The sequence below is a fragment of the Alosa pseudoharengus genome, unplaced genomic scaffold, assembly GCF_046254945.1.
Source record: "Alosa pseudoharengus isolate Yale_2024_CS ecotype anadromous, Long Island Sound unplaced genomic scaffold, YU_APseudo_1.1 YU_APseudo_1.1_scf_6, whole genome shotgun sequence".
NCBI lineage: Eukaryota > Metazoa > Chordata > Actinopteri > Clupeiformes > Clupeidae > Alosa > Alosa pseudoharengus.
Genome location: NW_027468848.1, coordinates 35170162 through 35192427, shown reverse-complemented (window position 1 = coordinate 35192427; position 22266 = coordinate 35170162). Strand labels below are relative to the sequence as shown.

The 22266-nt window shown below is 37.6% G+C and overlaps 1 long non-coding RNA gene across 1 annotated transcript; it reads left to right on the top strand.

Moving 5' to 3' along the window:
• The first annotated feature begins 6564 nt into the window (after positions 1–6564).
• Positions 6565–21400, top strand: LOC143106032 (uncharacterized). The gene is made up of 5 exons (XR_012983612.1): positions 6565–6890; positions 13653–13833; positions 14475–14604; positions 14702–14813; positions 20138–21400. It is a non-coding gene; the product is annotated as an uncharacterized LOC143106032 (long non-coding RNA).
• Positions 21401–22266: the final 866 nt, after the last annotated feature.

Here is a 22266-nt window from a genome sequence, read left to right as displayed (position 1 = left end):
GACTCAAAGACAAAACAAACACATGGGTACAGAAAGCAACTGTTCTCAAAGAAGTTCAACCAAGGTCATACAATGTTCAGACTGAAGATGGTGCGATTTTGAGACGGAATCGGCGAGATATTATGGGACCAGCCAAAGCAGATCAGAGGACTGATGATGCTGCTGAGCAACCGCAACACTCAGAGGCATCTGAGGCACCAGCTCCTGTGCAAGAACAATTCTTTAACCCTTAGAACCCGATTGACGCAAAGTGCGTCAAAAAACACACTCTTTCTTCTCTGTTACATTGCTCCGGAACGGTTCATCGCAGCGAGATGAAACCTTTATTGCACGACAGAGCAGAAGTGGGGCTTTCCAACGAGACTACACACTTGTCTGTACGATCAAGTATGAAAATTAAAAAAAATCATGAAATTAAATCAAATTGCATCATATTTACAGTCTATACTTCTCTGCATTCACCTGCACACACATTACTCTAGTTTGAATTACTCGCGAACCCGTGATCGCATCGATATGGCAAGCATATCAGATGAAAGAGGGGGCACAGGGCTATCCATTGGTACCATGTTTATCGATCCTTCTGGCTTATAAAACCAGATGAAGTGACTGCAAAATAATAACGTCATGTACACAAACCAACGCTGCACACTCATTACTCTCGTTTGAATTACTCGCGGACCCATGATCGCATAGATATGCCACGCATGTCAGATGAAAGATGAGACTCAGAGCTATCATTTGATACCAAGTACATCCTTCTGGGTTATAAAACAGACGAAGTGACAGCAAAATAATAACTTTATATAGCTGGACTTACCCCACGTTTTTGTCTGTTCTTGTGGCAAAGCATGTTTATAATCCAATGCTATCATGTGTTTCTCTATGGCAAAGCATGTTCATATTCCGGTTTTGAGATCCTTGCAAATTCCTGCATAGCATCCAATTCAACCCAATTTGTTCAACAAATAAACACCTTTTTTGCCTTTACTTTGTTCATGGCAATGCAGTAAAGAGTTGAGAATTATTATGACTGCATACACACAGGCACGCAGGCTAACACGCAACCTCGGGTCAAGTCAGGTCAGATCAGTTCGTGTCACAGATATGGAGCGCAGAAAGGTCATTTTTCATCACTAAATAAAAAATGGCATTTATTTCCGTAAATCACACAGCAAATATTTCTGTAAATTGCTCATCCCCAGAGTATCCCTCCAACATGGCAATTATATTGCCCGATTCAGGACAGTCTGCCCTACACACACATGAAATGCATGTAGAGCTGTGAGCTTGCTGTGGTGAGATACATGTCGAAATATTTTATAATACACTTTTTATATTTTAATTCTTTAAAAATAAAAATAAAATCAATGCTAGTATTAATACATGAAATGAGATCTGAATAGCCTAAACTCTCCTGAAAAAAACAATATATAATATATGTGTGTGGCACTTACAATGACCAGAATAAATCCTTATGAATAAAGGTAGTGAAAATGCCCTAAAAACAGCTTAGGGTTCTAAGGGTTAAAAGATCTTCAAGAATTGTGAAACCACCAGAGAGACTCATTGAACAGATTTAGAATAATTTTTCTTAGTTGTAAAGTTATGCGTTTACTCTCTCTGGAAGTATTTTAGTTAAACACTGGAGTTGAATATAGGATTGAAGTGTAACCGTTCAAGTAACTGTTTTGAGTAAGTGTAAAAGTTTTAGAGTTAAAGATATACATGTGTTGTCTTTATAAAGGTATAATACATTTACTTTAAGAAAGGGAGATGTAATGATATGAACAAGTAATTATTTAGTTATTACTAGTTCAGCTGTATAGCTAGGAGCTTAATAGAGCATGCGAAGTAGGCTGCTTGAAGTAGAGCTGAGTAGAGTGCGTCATGAGGTGTTCATACTGAAACCTAGTAGATGAAGACCATTCTCTTTCAAGTACGTTACAAGTGTGTTTATTCGAGGACCCACACATTCATAACAAAACAACATTTTCTCACGTTACTGTATTGAGTAGTTTTTCTGTGTATTTTGTATTTTTTAAGTAGTTTATAAAATCGGTATTTTAAATTTTACTTGATTACATTTTGAGTGAAGTATTGTACTTCGCTACATCAAAAATCCCATCCGTTACTTGAGTAAAAAAAAAGACTAACAAAAAACGGAAAGGGAGAGAAAAAAATCGTGCCCTAAACCACTAGCCTAGTGATAATGATCAGCATGTAGCCTACAACAGGACATGAATCAAGCTGGTGCCATGCAGTCTTTCTGAAAGTGATGGAGACTGGTTCACGAAATGCATCAGATTAGCCTAACCTATGAAAGTGTATTTTCCGCTATTCCAATCGGTTGTCTCAGTTGAGTATACAAAAGTCAGTCAGTCAGTCAAACTTTAAATTTTGTCTGACATTCATTTAAACATTTAATTTGGAAGTTAAAATATTCAGGTAAAATAAATATATGGTGGAAATAAGTATTGAACGCTTATTTTTTTCAGTAATTAGCCTAAACTTCCAGTGAGTCTATTCGAAATTTTCACCACACATTATATTAACACACATATAAAAAATCCAAACATAAGAGTTTTGTGTATTAAAGTGGAATGACACAGGAAAAAAGTATTGAACGTGCCCACTGAAATTTCTTCAATACTTTGTGGAAAAGCCTTTGTTTGTAAAGACAGCTTCAAGACATTTCCTGTATGACAAAACTTATTGGTCGCAGTATCAGGTCTGATTTTGGCCCATTGTTCTAAACAGATTCCAGGGGTCCCTCTTGTGAATCCTGATCTTTAGTTACTTCCAGAACTATTTAATTGAATTGGCTGCCTTCAAGTCTTTCTGGAGCTTTCTCCGAGTGGTCCTTGGCTCTTGGAATTGACTATCCTTCTGACTCCCTGGTCAGAAATATTACGAGGAGATCCTGTGCATGGCCGGTTGATGATGCAGTGATGTTTCTTCCACTTGCAGATAATGGCTCCCATGCTGCTTACTGGAAGATCCTGATGTTTTGAAATGCATCTGTAAACAGTTTCATTGATATCCATCATGAAATGTTTCTTGTGTGACACCTTGGTAATGAAAAACCTTTTTATAGCCCATCAATATGTAGGCTACTAACCAAGCTTATATTAATTTGCACAGATAGAAAGGATAACTACTCTCTTTACAGATTCCAGCTCATTCCTTCCCTTTCCTTGCCTTAGTGCTTTTTCTTAGCGTGTTTAATACTTTTCCCCTGTGTTATTCCACTTCATTACATGACTCTACTTATGGAGTTGTTTGGATTTTTTATGTGTGGATTACCTGAGTTATTGCTAATGCCTGGTGAAAATGTTGTGCCCCCTGTATTCCCCTTTTCACGGACCCTCTCCTCCATTGGAGCCCTATACTTTCCACTTTCCCCCCCAGCACGACACCCTTTAATCTGCTGAACCTTCTGCTCATTTCCAAATATAAAAAAAACTCTCTGCAACTCAATATTGGCCTTCCTGCCTCAGCTGCCTGTGAGGGGCTTTTCAGTTGTGCTGGATTACTGTTCACTGCAAAGCGACCCAAGGATGAGTGCAACTAACTTTGAAAATCAACTACTGCTCAAACTTAAAGGAGAACTCCGGTGATTTTTCACATAGATCTCCATTTCTCAACGTCCTTTTCAGGCAAATACCTCCACTCGGCGGCCATATTGCAACACTTTTTGGGCCATATTGCAACACTTTTTGGGCACTTATCGTGCATCTATTTCAGTAGAAATGTGTAAGGCTTCACGACACCAATCTTGCTCCAGCAGCGAGATCACAACAGATGATTGGCACGATGTCTTCACAGCACACCACATGATTGGCTCAATGTATTTTACAACACACCACATGATTGGCTCAATGTATTCACATGTCAACGTTTTGCCGCGGAAGGGTTGTGATATGTGTAGACATATGATGTGTAGACAACTGCCATATTGGCGTTACAAACTAACCCCATGCATTACTATGGAGGATTTTTTGAGTGCTGTATCTCCTCATTAGAAAGTCTTTGGTAAAACTGGTTGTTCTGGTACACCTCCCCCCCCCAAAAAAAGAAAAAGTAACTAAGTAACTTTTACTTAAAGTACATTTTAAATGAAATACTTTTTACTTTTACTTGAGTACATTTTCAGATCGGTATTTTAACTATTTAACTAATATTTCATCAAGGTATTGGTACTTTTACTTGAGTGCAATATTTTCATACTTTTTCCACCTCTGATACTGACTGCATCACTATAGGCTACCATTTGATGATACCAAGGGTATCAATGGGTGTTCCCTCATTGCCACACAATCACTATTCTATTCCTACATTAATCTAAGTTCATTGTTAACTCCACAAGGAATAAATATGGTTGAAGTCTATAAAGTTTATTAAATCACAATAAAGACAGAACAAAAATGTCAGGATGTAGTAAGTATGTCAGAATGGCCTAATCAGCATAAAAGGTAAGACATGAAATCTTACAGACAGACTACCTAAACGAAATAATATATAGCAATTAGTTCTGATGACTTTGTACCCAAGATTGTATTTTATTGGTGAGCTAATTATGATAATTGTTTTTCTTTATTTCAAGCTACATTGCAAACACGGTTTCCTGTGGTTGGTTAATATTATTAGGGTATTGTGATGAATACGATTGAGACTCAGATGCGGAGAACAGACTTTTATATGTAAGAAACAGAGGGCAAATTCAGTAGCAAAAATCCAGGTACACAATCTAGGTCATACACGGTTTCACAGGTAAAGGCTAAAAATCCAAAAACACAGGTCCAAGAGTCAGAGTCAGAAGGTACACAATCCAGGTCATACACAGTTTCACAGGTAAGGGAAACAATCAAAAATCTCAGTCAGGGTACGGTACAAGGTCAATAAACAATAATGTTGTTTAACTAGCAATAAGTTTTCACAAGGCTTAGTACATTCAAACTGAAACAATACCTCACGCTGAGACAAGGGAGACAGAGTCATTATAAAGCCAGTGGCTAATTAGTTGATAGGCTGCCGGTGGTTAGAACCCCGGTGAAGCGGAGCAGGACTGGAGTGGGCGTGGTTGACGCAGCCAACGGGACAGAGAAGGCTGTGCACTCTGAACAGGTGTTACAGCTATAGCCTAACATTAACTAGCTGACTAGGGATCTTGTCAGTAACTTCCAGTGGCTTTACATCCTGAATTTTATTTAACATAGGCTAATGGGAAAATGTTGCAACTTTGTGGGCATGGCGTAATACTCGTTAAAGTTGAATTCGGTATTTTCCACGTTTATTTTTTAAGCATTGCGCCTAGGGGTGTGGCAATTAACAACCTAGGGAGGGGCCTAGCGCGTTGTCTAAAAATCGCTATCATACACCATCTAAACCTGGTCAGAAGTCAATGGAGAGTTGTTCATATGCTATTTTAAGAGCGCATGTCACCAGTCATATTGGCAGGTGCACCATCCTTCTATCATTCATGAACGCACACCAGCGCACGTCCATGTAAAGCATTACAAATTGCACGATTACAATGGGAAACATAATTAGAACATAGATATTACGAAATACTGTACATCTCATAATGAGTAGTTATTCACCATCATTTGCAAATTGGTAATGACGGTTAAAAGTGATTAGGGGAGAGGTGAGAGACACGTATGGAGCACAGCTGAAGACGCACTGTCACGAGATATAAGCAACTCCTCTACAGCAGTGTTTCCCAAAGTCTGGGTCGCGACCCACGGGTGGGTCGCAGGAGATTTTATTTGGGTCGCCAGCACAATTTATGTTGTGTTATAGGCCTAACTGATACCATTTGTCATTTGATACCAGGAAAGCTAACAGTTTTCTATTAGGATGTAGATTGTTAACTACAACAGTCACGGTTTTGTCATAAAAGCTCATGAAACTGGCGCATGAAACTGGGGGACGAACGCATTGCAGAGGGGGTGCCAGCATGGATATCTACCTCTCAAAATGAAACCGTTCTATGGGGCGCCTGCCATGTACCTCGCAGTTGCAAACTGCAAGGGACATGAATCTGCCTATTTGCACGAACATTAATAGATACCAGTTCCTCAACTTTACCGATTAAAATCTAGTGACCGTGCTGTCAACTAAAGCAGACATCCATAGACCGGACATAAGGCCATTCAATTTGCATACAGTTTCGATTGCAGATGCAATCTTTAAAGTTAATAGCAACCTCCTCACATTCTTATTTCTGATTTAAGATGCACAACAGTGCATTATATTAGTCTACAATTTAAATGGGCATTTTAAACACTATTCCTCTCGTTTTCTACCTCGCTAACTCCAAAGTAAAGGTGCATTCTTCCGGCTATTGCGCAAACGCCTCTTGTTCTGATATAACGACTATACAATATAATATAATACAACAATACAATATAACGACTTGAGTTATTTGCTGTTTACATTGGAATTGACGTCCGTCCACAGTGTTATGGACCCATTTGTCTGCAACGCAACGTAGCCTACAACATTTTTTTTTAGAAATATAGGAACAGCTTACTATGCTGACGAATGACGACTGCGGAACATGCGAGAATTTGCCCTACTCTCGGATGCGCATTAAAACGTATCTTTTCAGTAGTCATTTCCAACTTTTCACGCTGATGGTGCTCAAAATGCAACACAACCGTGTTCAAAGCAGGGATCCTATAGCAATGTATGGTTGGGGGAGGCATAGAAAAGTTGGAGAACCTGTGGCCTAAAACAATATTGGTGGTTGCAGGGTAGATTTGAAGTGAAATGGGTCGCGATGGTCTGTCATTTTTAAAAAGTGGGTCGCCAGAAAAAAAGTTTGGGAAACACTGCTCTACAGGATAAATGTTGTTTTATTCAGTCATTTGAGCAATATTAGGGTAAGTGTTGCTTTTTCCAGCCTATGTTTTCGGTGGTAACCCATTGTCAGTCAATAGTGAAAGTAACTGCATATAACTGTCTTGTCGTTGACTGACTCCTTGGTGAAGTTAGTTTCACTTTGCCAATGAGTTCAAATAGACGAGTGCAAATGCGTGAAGGCTATGCTAGGTTTTAATAAAGCATGGTTTAAGAATGACTATTCTATACGGTCTCGCAAGCAGCCTCCTTCAAATGTGCCTTTGAATGCCAAAATATCGATGCATTTATTTGACATATCGCGCGTTGTGCCATTAAAGGGAATGACAGATGTCATTCTCATTGGTTTAAAATGATGTTACGCCCCAAACACACCCATATGACTTGAAAAATAGAAGAGATCCCTTTGCACAGCCAACTTAAAAAGGTGCTGGTGGATTGCAGGTTTTAAAGTTCATATATAAAAAGAGGTGGCCACCGCACACTGTTATATTTCTTAGTGATTTTTATTGAGCAACGCGTTTCGCCACCCATATGACTGATTAAAAGACCTAGGAACACCTTGTTATGCAATGCGCTCCACTTTTGATAGCGAAACCCCTCCCAATGTGAACTGGACATCCTACTAAATTTGAATAGACTTTTGACGAGTGACGATGCACTTTAGAATGTCATGATAGGGCCCTGTGTCTGAAGTAGCCTAACCTACTGTAATAATGTCACCATGCCTTGTTGACTCAGTGGCATGAATCTACCGCGCACCAAATTAACCTCAAAAATGTGAAGTTTTGTATTATTTCTGGGGCTCACTCACTATGGGCTTGTAGTCGAGGCCGTTTCCTGGCATAATCAGTAGGAGGGAGGTGTTGCGCAGGCCATGTTCAACAATATGAAACGTACAATATGAAACTGTAGACAATGATAAAATGACACAAGCTTTATTTAGAATTGTTTATGAACGGTATGCTATTTAAAGGCAGATTTAGAGGAGCGTAAACGCTATTCCGAATTTCAGGAGGTGCGTAAATGGCGTTTCGTGCGTTTAGCCTCCACTATATCCCTGGTTATGACACTTGCAATTGAGCTCTGGTGCATCCTACTTCTATCAATGGTCCTTTAGATGCTTCTACAACTTGATTGGAGTCCACCTGTGCCTAAATGAATTCATTGGATATTTTTAAGAGAGGCACACATCTCTTTATATGAGGTCTCAAAGTTGATGGTGCATGTCAGAGTGAAAACCAGCGAGACAGGGTTGTGTGAAGACACAGTTCTGGGGAAGGATACAAGAACATCTCTGCAGCATTGAAAGTGCCCAAGAGCACGGTAGCCTCCATCATTCTCAAATGGAAAAGTTTGGATCAACCAACAGTCTTCCTAGATCCGGGACGAAGGGCCTTGGTCAGACAGGTAACCAAGAACCCAATGATCACTATGAATGAGATCCAGAGTTCTTTTGAGAGGATGAGAGAAGCGTAAAGGAGGACAAGAAGGATATGTGCCTTTCCTAATAATGTCCAGTGAATTCATTTATGCACAGGTTGTAGAAGCATCTCAAGGACCATTGATAGAATTAGGATGCACCAGAGCTCAATTGCAAGCGTCATATCAAAGGGTCTGAATACTTACAGTATGTATCGGAACTCCCCCTATTACCGTCGGTCCCGTATTTCCGCCGTCTTGCGTGTATGTGTCACTTAATATCCATTTCTATACAAACCAAGATGGCGGATTCCTAAAGAAACGCAAGCACCCAAACCATAGGTGTATCTAAATTAGCTATGTACCAAAAAATTGACATTTTACCATGACTAGAAGAGCTGTAAACAGTGTTGTAAGGCTGCGTGTACACAACCGCTTGGAGCTCCAGTGGATTTTTAATTTCATGACGAGAATTCTCGGTCTAACCCAGCGTTTCTCAAACTGTGGGTTGCGACCCACTACTTGGTCGCGGAGACATGCCAGGTGGGGCGCGAACTGACGTGAAAAACAGGAGTTTTATTTTATTTATTTTTTTATGTGTAGCCTAGGCCCAGGTACAGTAGCACCCGATGCGCAATGGACGCACTGTGTTATTCATAGGGAAGCGCACCGTGGTAAAGTTGGTTTTATATTGGACGTTGGATATTCGACACATTCGAAAAATCTATTTAGCACTGACTACGAGGGTCAAATTTGTGTCAAACCAACTTTAATGTGTTTAAACAAGGCCTGCCTATATTACACAAAGCTTCTTTTGTCCAAAAACCCATGTTTTGATTTTATGAATTTTTTAGGCTGATAAAAGATTTCAATCTATTATGCGGCTTCACCTTTTGACTTACCCATACTAAAACACATCTCCTGAACTCGGCTTACTGCCCTTTCTAGTACACAAAGCTTCTTTTTCCCTAAAACCTACTCTTTAAATTTTATACAATTTTTAATGTTAAATGTTTCAAATCTATTATGCGGCTTGCCCTTTTGACCTACCCATGTCAAAACACATCTGGTGAACTCGGATTACTGCTCTATATAGTACACAAAGCTTCTTTTTCCCAAAAATCCATTCTTTGATTTTATAAATATTTTTTAATGTAAAAAAAATGCTTTAAATGCTTTAAATCTATTATGCGGCTTGACCTTTTGACCTAACCATGTCAAAACACATCTGTTGCACTCGGCTAACTGCCCTACATAGTACACAAAGCTTCTTTTTTCCAAAAATGCACTCTTTGATTTTATATTATTTTTTTACTATTAAAAAATGCTATAAATCTATTATGTGCCTTTACCTTTCGACCTACCCATGTCAAAACACATCTGCTGCACTCAGCTAACTGCCCTACATAGTACACAAAGCTTCTTTTTTTCAAAAACGCACTCTTTGATTTTATATTAATTTTTTACTATTCAAAAATGCTATAAATCTATTATGCGACCTGACATTTTGACCTACCCATGTCAAAACACATCTGCCGCACTCAGCTAACTGCCCTACATAATACACAAAGCTTCTTTTTTCCAAAAACTCACTCTTTGATTTTATATTATTTTTTTACTTTATAAAAATGCTATAAATCTATTATGTGCCTTCACCTTTTGACCTACCCATGTCAAAACACATCTGTTGCACTCAGCTAACTTGCCTACATAGTACACAAAGCTTCTTTTTTTCAAAAATGTACTCTTTGATTTTATATAAATTTTTTACTATTCAAAAATGCTATAAATCTATTATGCGGCTTCCCCTTTCGACTTACCCATGTCAAAACACATCTGTTGCACTCAGCTAACTGGCCTTCATAGTACACAAAGCTTCTTTTTTTCAAAAACTCACTCTTTGATTTTATATTATTTTTTTACTATTCAAAAATGCTATAAATCTATTATGTGCCTTTACCTTTCGACCTACCCATGTCAAAACACATCTGCTGCACTCAGCTAACTGCCCTACATAGTACACAAAGCTTCTTTTTTTCAAAAACGCACTCTTTGATTTTCTTCCTAATACTATAATTCATAATTAACTCAGGAGTTACAAGTGGTTAGTTAATGATATTTTGTGAGCTCATCTAAAGTGAGGACTTTTTATGCCTTGCAACACATTTACAAATGAGTTATAAAGTTTACACATGCATTTATTGGAAATATTACTTCATCAACAAAATATTATTGCAAAATGTATTAAGTATTAACAATAATTCATAAACATTCGCTTATTTACTATGAACAAACTATTTATAACTGTGTGAACAAATGCTTTACTGATGATGAATTAGAAATTACTAATGATGAACAAACCATTAACTAATAAGTAACAAAGGCTTAATAAATGATGAATTGTGTGTAGTTATTATAAAGTGTTACCGATGTTTTATTATCAAAAAATGCTATAAATCTATATTATACATTTATTGAAAATATAAAAAAATCCAGTTGATTTAGACAGCCAAATGGAACTTTGGATGGAAAACAAAATATAGTTAACTTAATAAATATAAATGATGTATGTCTACCTACAAAGAGGTAGCTTGTTTTTTTGCATTTTTGAATAGTAAAAAATTTATATAAAATCAAAGAGTGAGTTTTTGGGAAAAAAGAAGCTTTGTGTACTATGTAGGACAGTTAGCTGAGTGCAGCAGATGTGTTTTGACATGGGTAGGTCAAAAGATGAAGGCGCATAATAAATTTATAGCATTTTTGAATAGTAAAAAATTTATATAAAATCAAAGAGTGAGTTTTTGGACAAAATAAGCTTTGTGTATTATGTAGGGCAGTTAGCTGAGTGCAGCAGATGTGTTTTGACATGGGTAGGTCAAAAGGTCAAGCCGCATAATAGATTTATAGCATTTTTGAATAGTAAAAAATTTATATAAAATCAAAGAGTGAGTTTCTGGAAAAAAGAAGCTTTGTGTATTATGTAGGGCAGTTAGCTGAGTGCAGCAGATGTGTTTTGACATGGGTAGGTCGAAAGGGGAAGCCGCATAATAGATTCATAGCATTTTTGAATAGTAAAAAATTTATATAAAATCAAAGAGTGCGTTTTTGAAAAAAAGAAGCTTTGTGTATTATGTAGGGCAGTTAGCTGAGTGCAGCAGATGTGTTTTGACATGGGTAGGTCGAAAGGGGAAGCCGCATAATAGATTCATAGCATTTTTGAATAGTAAAAAATTAATATAAAATCAAAGAGTGCGTTTTTGAAAAAAAGAAGCTTTGTGCACTATGAAGGGCAGTTAGCCGAGTGCAACAGATGTGTTTTGACATGGTTGGGTCAAAAGGTCAAGCCGCATAATAGATTTAAAGCATTTAAAGCATTTTTTTTACATTAAAAAATATTTATAAAATCAAAGAATGGATTTTTGGGAAAAAGAAGCTTTGTGTACTATATAGAGCAGTAATCCGAGTTCACCAGATGTGTTTTGACATGGGTAGGTCAAAAGGGCAAGCCGCATAATAGATTTGAAACATTTAACATTAAAAATTGTATAAAATCAAAGAGTAGGTTTTAGGGAAAAAGAAGCTTTGTGTACTAGAAAGGGCAGTAAGCCGAGTTCAGGAGATGTGTTTTAGTATGGGTAAGTCAAAAGGTGAAGCCGCATAATAGATTGAAATCTTTTATCAGCCTAAAAAATTCATAAAATCAAAACATGGGTTTTTGGACAAAAGAAGCTTTGTGTAATATAGGCAGGCCTTGTTTAAACACATTAAAGTTGGTTTGACACAAATTTGACCCTCGTAGTCAGTGCTAAATAGATTTTTCGAATGTGTCGAATATCCAACGTCCAATATAAAACCAACTTTACCACGGTGGGAAGCGCTCATGTCAAGGCAGCTTAGTTAGTCCCGACCTGAATGAGATTTTGAACAAGGTTGTGAGAGTGGTGAATTTCATCAAGACCCAGCCCTTAAAAGCGCGTCTATTCTCCGCACTTTGCGAGGAGATTTGAGCTGACCAAAAGGCTGTACTGTTTCACAGCGAGGCAAGGTGGCTTTCCCGAGGTAAAGTGCTGTCACGCGTGCTTGAGCTCCGAGGCGCCTCTTCTCGTTCACTAATGAACATTTCTTGACGAAGCTGGCCTATCTTAGTGATATATTTGGAAAGCTCAATGAGTTAAATCTCCAGTTACAAGGCAAAGACAAACACCTACCTCACCTAGCAGATAAGATTACTGCATTTACCAAAAAACTTGAGGTATGGGACAGGCGCCTTGATCGCGACAGTATTATGCCTTTGAGAATCTGAGTGAAATCGCTGAAACATCTGATTCGGGAGCCACTCTTGTGATCCCATGTATTAAACAGTAGGCCTACATCACATCCCTGCAAAGTTTATTTCAAAAATATTTCCCAACCAGCAGTGCTCAGTATGACTGGATTATGGATCCATTTAATGCAGCATGTTGGTATTTCATTGAATATATTGTACAATGCTGTAAAATATTGGCCTATGCTTCCTAATATGTTGCTGGAAAACAGAAATATGTGTGTTTAATTTACAATGGCACATTATGTATTTATTTATTATTATATCTGCAGCACCAGCTGATCTTAACTCTGCTGAAGAGGATATATTTAGAACTTTTCTAAATATTAAGCTTGACCTACAGTACCACTTTCTTAGAGTGATGAGGGACAGGTGGGGCTCGAAAATGCCCCCTTGATAGTGGGGAATGAAAGAAAAAGTTTGAGAACCACTGGTCTAACCGTTCATGTGCCGTTGAAACGGCGTAAATAGGCGACCCATCAGGCCAGCACTATAACTCCAAGCGTGGTAAACAAAATCGGATATTTCAGGCAGTAAATGCTCCCTTTAGGAACCAAACCAGATTTTGTTCAAATCTACACACCTATGGTTACTGAAAAATGTAAGGTTCATTTAGCAAATGTTATTTTGAAGTGTTAAAAAACATCGTTGTTTTAGAATTTCTGAACAAAAGTGGTGATAATTGGGGGTGTTACGATAAATGGTCTTTTATTTTCTATAAATGTACAAAACACACCAAACACCTGCTTTTTGTGGAGTGTTGGAGTACTATGTGTAGATTGATGAGGGAAAAAATGAATTGAATCCATTTTAAGATGACTGAAACATAAGAAAATGTGGAAAAGGTCTAGAAACTTTCCGGTTGCACTGTACACTAAGATCCTGTTATTGACATGTTCAATCGAAGCTTATTTCAGTCACATCTTTAGTCATTGTCATGCAACATTCATAATATTATTGACAATCTTCATTCATTGACAAAACCATCAGAAATGGTTTGATGGAGCCTATACATTTTACCATATTCTTCTGGTCCTAGGGAGCCTGAAAAAAAAAAAAATTGTGGATGCATCTGCAATAACTGTGAACTACAATAATTGCATTGGAAGAGGATCATATGGAGCAGTTTACACAGGATCATACCAGGGAACTCCTGCTGCTATAAAGGTCATCCGCAATGGAGATAGTTTAGCCATTACAAATGAGTTTCTCGTACCTTTGTGAGTGTGTTTACCTCTCTATGTATTCTTTATTTCATGTTTTTTTGCTCCCATTAAGCAATCTAAGACTTCTTGTATGGACATAAGATATTTACTATTTTGTTCATGAATTTGGTATGATCCGTATTAGTGAGCACTTCACCTTTACATTCAGTTCACAGACAACAGCTCTGGTAGACAAACCTGCAGTTGCGTGCTCCTCCACAAACATGAGTGGTATTGTGTTAAATGATGAAACTGCATTTTTTATAGTGGTCTGTTATTGTGACCAGTCCAAGGTTCATCTGTGCAGTAATCTGTTTTTTGCATCTTTTGATGTCACACTTGTTGGATGGGTGGATTATCTTGGCAACAGTGAAGTGCTCATTGACACACATTTAACACATTTGTGAACAAAATTTGAAACACTTTTGTGTGCATAGAAGGTATCTTGCATCTTTTTTTAAAGTCCTGAAAAATCAAAGTGATTGTGTTTATATTTTTGCTTAGTGTAAGTCAAACAGATTGTATGATTAGTCTATTTTTTATTTATTATTTATTTATTCATTGTTGGAAAGACAATATGTTTTAATACAGTCGGTATACTGTATACATTATTCATTTTCCTTTGTTCAGCTATTCTCACATTAACATTTATTCAGGTGTTTGTCTCATCCCAACATTGTGAGGATGATGGCTGTAGTCCAAAGTGAGAAAGAGATCTTCCTTGCTAATGAGTACATCAATGGGGCCAACTTGCAGGAGGTCCTTTACAAAGACACTCCCATCAAGGTGAGGCATGATATTTTCTCTGTCTCGGTGTAATCACCATGTACTGTAATATACACATAATAATAATGTTTAATTTAACGTTTAATTACATTTTCAGTTACAGGATGAGGATAAGCTGTTTGTGGCTTTGGACATTGCTATGGCAGTTGAGTACATACATGGACAACAGATTGTCCACCAAGATCGATCTGAAGCCATCAAATATAATAGTGAGTTTCATTTAAAGTGTGAGAGAGGGAGTTCCCCAAAAGCAGCAAACAGTGAAGGAGAGAGAGAGAGAGCGAGTGTGTGTGTGTGTGTGTGTGTGTGTGTGTGTGTGTGTGTGTGTGTGTATGTGTGTGTGTGTATGTGGTTCTCAAAAAAATTGAATATCGTGAAAAAGTTCATTTTTTCCCTCCTAATTTATTTTAAAAAGTGTATCATATATTCTATTCATTAGATATAAAGTAAAATATTTAGGGCTGTCAAGCGATTCAAAAAATAATCTAATTACCTGTAATTACATACTCTGTGATTAATTAATCGCATACTGTATATCCATTTTTGCTATGAACATATTTTAAAAACAATTTTGGCTGATGAGTGAATCAATGAAGAGCGAAACCAACATTAGTTCAACAGGCATCAGCGTAGTGCCTGGTGTCAGATTTTTAGCATGATAAATCCAAATGACTGAAGTTTCCACTCACTGTCAATGACATGTCCAGCACACCAAGGTAATGTGTGGTAAACCCCCCATGATTTGTCCTTTTTTTGGCCATTCAAACATGCTGTTGCCTTTTCTCTCTAGTAGGTGGCAGTCCACGATAAGAAATAGAGCAGTTAAAGTAGTTGAGTATAAAAAAATTAAACTAACCAGTAGGAAAAACGAGACTAAGAAAAGCAGTGTACAAGTGTGAACAGAAATGTAACGTGTGAAATTATTGGAATGGAGGTAAATGTAACAGCCTTCAACATACTTGTGAAGATATTTTGTTTCAAGTGTGCAACAAATGTAGGCTAATCGATTTAGTAAGGAAGTTCATTGGTTAGTTAGTCAGTCGGTCATAGGGTAGGCTAACTTTGACCTGGCGGCTAGCATTATTATAATCAAGAGAAGTAATGCCTTTAAAGCTACACCAAAGAGCTTTTCCTCTGTCGCACGCACTATTTGTTTATCCAGCACCAGCTTTTCAAATAACAATGTCCACAGACAAGGTAGAATATGTTGCATGATTTTATGAAAGTACGATGTATTGCAACATCAGATGCAAGTCAAATTTGTAGTTTCTCATGTCTCATTCCATCGAACTACAGATCCCCAACCCGATCCGGCAAACTTACACAGTGTGGTTATAGCCGATAGAGGGCCGCAAAGCGAATGCAGAAAGTGCCGTTCACCCTGTTACGAGTTACTTAGAACCCGATTGAAAGTGCGTCAAAAAACACAATTTCTTCTGTTACATTGCTCCGGAACTGTTCATCGCAGCGAGATGAAACTTTTATTGCGTGACAGAGCAGTAAAAGCAGTTTTTAAAAACTCTGGGCTGATCGTTTTTTTTGGGAAAACTCTGTTCATTTGCGTCTAAAGAGGTACAAACAGAGATTTATGTGATGAGGCGGAGATTTTTAGTCAGTTCAAAAGAGAAAGAGGAAGTGATTCGTTGCTGTGGGTATTTTCAGGATTCTGATTGGCATGCTCATTGGCATGCTCTTGACGGCATATATACACGGGGAAACTCGGGTGTGCACAATGTTATTTTTGAAAACGGAGAGGGTGAAATATGCGTTTATGAAAATATCTGGCCTCGTGTAAACGTAGCAAAAGTGACTGCAAAATAATGTCATGTAGAACAACCAACGGTGCACACTCATTACTCTCGTTTGAATTGCTCACAAACCCGTGATCTGATGTCAGATGAAAGAGGAGACACAGAGCTGTCTTTGATATGAAAATAATAACTTCATATAGCTCGACTTACCCCACGTATTTGTGTTTTTGTGGCAAAGCATGTTCATAATCCAACGCTATCATGTATTTCTCTATGGCAAAGCATGTTCATAATCCAGTTTTGCAAATTCCTGCATGGCATCCAATTCAAGGCTCACATTGCATCCCAATTTGTTTGACAAAGAAACACTTTTTTGCCTTTACTTTGTTCATGGCAATGCAGTAAAAAGTTGTTGTACAGAATCATCATGAGTGCACACACAAGCTAACACACAAACTCGGGTCAAGTCAGGTCAGATTAGTTCGTGTCACAGATATGGAGCGCAGAAAGGTCATTTTTCGTCACTAAATAAAAAATGCCATTTATTTCTGTAAGGCGCACACATAATAATGTCTGTAAATTGCTCAGCCCCAAAGTCCCCCTCCACCATGGTTGTTATATTACCAGATTCAGGCCTACACATACATGAAAGGCACATTGAGCTGCCAGCTTGCAGTGGTGAGACACATGTCAAAATATACGATTTTGTATAATATGCTTTTTGTATTTTTATTATTTAAAAATCAAATCAAAGCAAGTATTAATACTAGGGATGTCCGATATTGGCTTTTTTGCCGATATCCGATATGCCGATATTGTCCAACTCTCAAATTTCGATTCCGATATCAGCCGATACCGATGTCGATATGTGGGTTATTTTTCCTCAAAACTAATTTAGGTAACATCACATATCTCCTGTTGTGGAATTAACACAACATGCTTAATGTTATTGTGATGCCCCACTGGATGCATTCTTGAATGCAACAAGGCTTTCCAAATGTTAACATTGTCTGTGCAAAATAAGAAAAATACTTCAACTTAATTTAGGGAAAAAGTGCCATGTTTATTTTTATGATTTTTTAATTGTCTCAAACAACAGTTTGGATTATACTCTCCCTGAGATAATCTTGACAATGCCCACAACAAATAGGGCAAATTTGACTTCTTCACAAATGATAAAACATTGTACCTGAACAACTATGTGCAACATAGCAGAATGTAAAGCCAACTAAAATAACAGGCATAGTGTATGACAGGCTACCCTTTTTCTGTGTTAAATGAGCCTGCATTTGTAGGATGCTTCATTAACAGTTTCTTTAACTAAAACTCAATCACCTTAATTGAATGAATGCACAAATATGAGTCAATTACAATGTGGCAAGCAACTATACTGCACAATTTTGAAAACATTTGTTTGAGCTACAAAAAATACTTCAGGCTTGAGGTGAAGTACATAACGGGCCATACCCACAATCAGGCTTGGAATTTCACCATTTTAGGGGCAAGGCCACTTGGCCTTCAGTTGGGCATATTTGGTGGGGGGCACAAAGGCCACATGTCAGGGCACCAAGGCCAAAGTTAACTATACAGTAGTAGGCTATAAAAATGATCAAAGTTGTATTCACTGCAGTAGACCTGCATCACTGTATACAAAAACATAAAACATGACATATTACATATAACTGTAAATCATCTGATCATCTAATATTTTCAGATATCTAGGCTATATTTAACATTTATTTTATATTTGGCCTGTTATGAAATCATGTATTGAACAATTTAAGCACAGCTCAGCTTTAAGAAACTCAAATAGCCTAGATGCATGCTTAGCATTTTGTGATCATTAAGGCTACATTCACAAACTCTTACAGTCAGATGTCCTCTGATTTACCGATATCTAGGCGACATTTGTAATATTTGTTTTGTATTTGGCCCGTTATGAAATAATGTGGAACCATTTAAACACAGTGTAAAACTTAAATCCCAAGTTTGGAGACATCCATGTATGTTGAAATTTACTGCAAATTCAAAACGGGATTAGTCTGGAACGGCTAACTGTACAGGGGACTGATTTACACCTTTCTGTTCGGTAAGGTCTGCTGTTTATTCTGATATATGGGTTGTCATATGTTAAACGAAGGGATCTGAAGTATTCCACCGAGATGAATGGGTAGGGAGATGGACGCAAAACCTTCAGTAGAATATATGATTGAATGATATTATTTACTTTTCTCGCGAACCGTTCACCACAGCAATTAGCTGCTAACATCGTTTAAAAGCTGAGAAAAAGCTCTTTCATGTGATACTTGTGATGTCTGTGTGATGAGTAGGCTACTTCGCGAGTAGTTCAACTGAGAAGCATGGGTTAATTTGGACGCACTTTCTTGCGCTGTCACTTTCTCCACTGCGTAATTTGGCCATAGGCTAAATATCGCTATTAGTAGGACGCAAAGCAGAATATTTAAAGAAGGGGGCACCAAGGCCATCGTGGCCTGTAAACCTCTGATTTTCAAAGGGGCGTCACGGCCAACTCAAGGGGCTACGACGGCCATGGCCAATTCCAAACCACAGACATAATGTTGAAACAGAGCGAGCAAGTTTGTTACTGCAGCCATCCACGCTTGTTTGTATGCTTCAAGACGCAGCTTGATTAGGTCATCATCTGTGCGCCGGTAAACGCTTCAGGAGCGCATAGGCACTATTTGGGTGTAACGCAAGCATTATTTTATCGGTTTTAAGGCAAAAAAAATCCGATAACGATATTAACAGATATTACATTTTTATGCTAATCTCTAATTAATACATGAAATTGTGGCAGATCTGGGTAGCCTAGACTCTGTTGAAAAAAATAATATATAGCATGTGTATGGCACTTACAATGGTCAGGATAAATGCTTCTAACTAAAGGTAGTGAAAATGCCCTTAAAACAGTCTAGGGATTTAAAGGTTAATAACATTTTACCATTTATTCTTTGCTTCTTCCTCTCTTTCCTCGATCGTTCTCTATACTACAGTAGTACAAGCATGGATCTTTAATGGCAAAGCTGAATAATCTGTACACAAAGCTTCGAGCTCAAATATTTCAGGTAGAATGTCATACAAATTTGCACTAATTTGACAAAATCCTGGGTTTCATTTTCTGAAACGTAATGCTCTTGATGCTTAACGCTTAATAAACTTAATAAAACTTAATGCTCGTTCGTATTATTACCAAACCAGGCTCGGCAATATGGGGGGAGACCAAACAATGATCACGTTTAGCAATAAAGTATTTATAAAGTAAAAAATAATGGTGCACAAAAAATACAATAAATGTCAGGATAAGTGTGGTAAGAAATAAAAATGTAATGCAAGTCTGAATGTATGCAGTGTGGTGTATAAAGCATAGCAAAAGTGCAGCACGGTCTAAAGTGGAGAACACAGCTGCCAGGTAGCCCTTTTATGTCTCAGCTGCTCAATTAGGGCAAACAAGGCACACCTCACCACTAGGCTCCACCCTTGCAATGCAGACAGCTAGGAAAGGAACACAGAAACAGGGAGGGTCGTAACAGTAGTTCTATCTTAACGTTAAATTTTAGAGAGCTTCTCAAAGTTTTGGGACCAGGGACATCTCATACAGAAGATTAATTCATTAGCACCTGAAAAGTCATGATGCTTTTTGACCTTCCATCACTGTTCTAAAAAAGCACTCTATATAACTGTTTGTCCTCATACTATTTACTATACGTTTGACCTGGTATGGTAAGTTAAGTTGACCTCTCATTGTATCTTGTTGTTCTAAGATTGCAGAAGATAACAGAAAGGCCTATCTCACTGACTGGGGCATGGCAGACTGCAAGGGAACCCTGGTAATGACTACAGGACTTCACAGTGGTCCACTGGGAGGAACCCCTCCCTACATGGCCCCAGAGTGCCTAGTAGAGTGTGAGAAATGCAGCACCATGTCAGACATGTGGTCTCTTGGCATCACTTTTCTGGAGATGTTCACAAACTGTCAACCTTGGTCAAGCAATAACCCGCAAGAAATACGTAAGCTTCTTTATAAACAGCAGAGTCCTCATGCCCTTGCTAAACTACAGCCTGCTCTTGAGGACATTGTGAAGCCACTGATTGAATATGAACCCCAGTCCCGCATGAATGCCAAAGACCTGGTAACAATTTTGAAATCAAAAGTGGATCTCAAGAAAAAATATGGGATGGAATGGTAAAGAAAGGCTAATGAAAGATCAAGCAATATTTTGCAGTTCTATCTTAGGTGTAGTCTAGGCTAGACAAAAATGTAAATCCAAAAGGATTTGTCAAGAGCAATGTCCCAAGTTCAGTTTAATTTGGGTCAAACAGGTCTTGGTTTGCCAAATCCTTTTGGAAGTACTGAAAATACTTTTTTCATTCCAACAATGTTTTTAGATACAGTGGTTTTATTTGTTTTCAAAGAAGATATATATCTGTGTTGCTTTGATTTGTTTGCCTTTCTTCCTTTGGACTGAACTGTTAACTGGACTGGCTTTCTCTTGGATTCTGATTTTTTGGATTTTCCGTTGGAATAACTGTTTTTGGATAAAACTGTTTTTGTATATTTTGTTGCATTTTTATACATTCTTCTGTGCTTTAATAATAAACATAGTTGAACTTAACCTTGTTTGTTCTGCAATTGAGTCACTTAGTCTCAGTGGCCTAGTGGTTAAGAGGTCAGTTTGCCACTCCAATGGCCCGGGTTCAAGACCCGACCGTGTATACAGTACAGTAGGCTTACATATATACAGTACAGATATAGTCTATTAAACTGACCCTTAACTGATGGCATAGGGTAGCATCTCTTGGGAAGTGTTACAAATAAGATAAGATATACTTTATTGTCCCCAAGGGGAAATTCGTCATGGACTTCAGTGCTGCTTTACAAGGAATACATACCTATAAAGATGCAGACGAATACAAATGAATATAGGCCACAGGCAGCATGTATTGCACAACATTCAAGTGATCTCTATGAAAAGATGGACAGTACAAACACACCCACACATGATGTTGGTCATGGCAGCACTCAGACAGGGAATGACTTAAGTGTTTATGTTTCACTGTTACACATATGACAGATGAATTCAGAATGATTAACAATAACAATAAGTTAATTTACATGGACATTTTACGACTATTGACCTGTTATTGTGTTATACTGTTATATTATTGTGAGAACAGTTGTTTGTTGCAAAATGTTCTGGAACTTTCATAATACTAAATAAAAAAATCATGGAAATCATAAAAAATAGAAAATTACAACGTTTCCCAAATAATGTTTAACAATCAGTGTCTGTGCATGTCTTAATGCATGCTTTAACCTCAAATTTTATGTATTTAAATAAACTTCGCTTGCTATGTATCCTACACAGAAATATTGGTTTATTTCTCATTAAGGCCATCCACTGGCCACTAAAAATAACCTGTTAGAGAATATAAAAGGGTTTATTTGTCTGGATTTAGGATAGGTCTATACATAATTGTTTACCTTATCAGTTTTGTTTATATTCAGCAAGCATTTGTCTATAGTGACCAAAGATGATAATTAGAAAGTAAAGCTTTAGAAATGGTGGTACTTGGTTTAACAAAAAAGTGTGTTGGGTCAAATCTGCAGTGTTATGGTTGCACTGAAAGTTTTACCATAAATGTGAACTGAATTCCAAAACATTGCACCCTGATAGAAACTCTGATCAGCCTCTGAGGATTTAGTTCAATGGTGTTATTTTTTATTATTAGAGGGAACTGACTCAGAAACCACTGGCCATCCTTTAATTTAATCACTTTATATTAACACATTGTTTTTTCTTGTGGTTGGCTTTTGAGTTCTTCACTATGTTGCATTGTCTCTGTTGTGGCCTTTTTTTCTTATTTACGTTTTGATTTGAGTCAGTGGTTT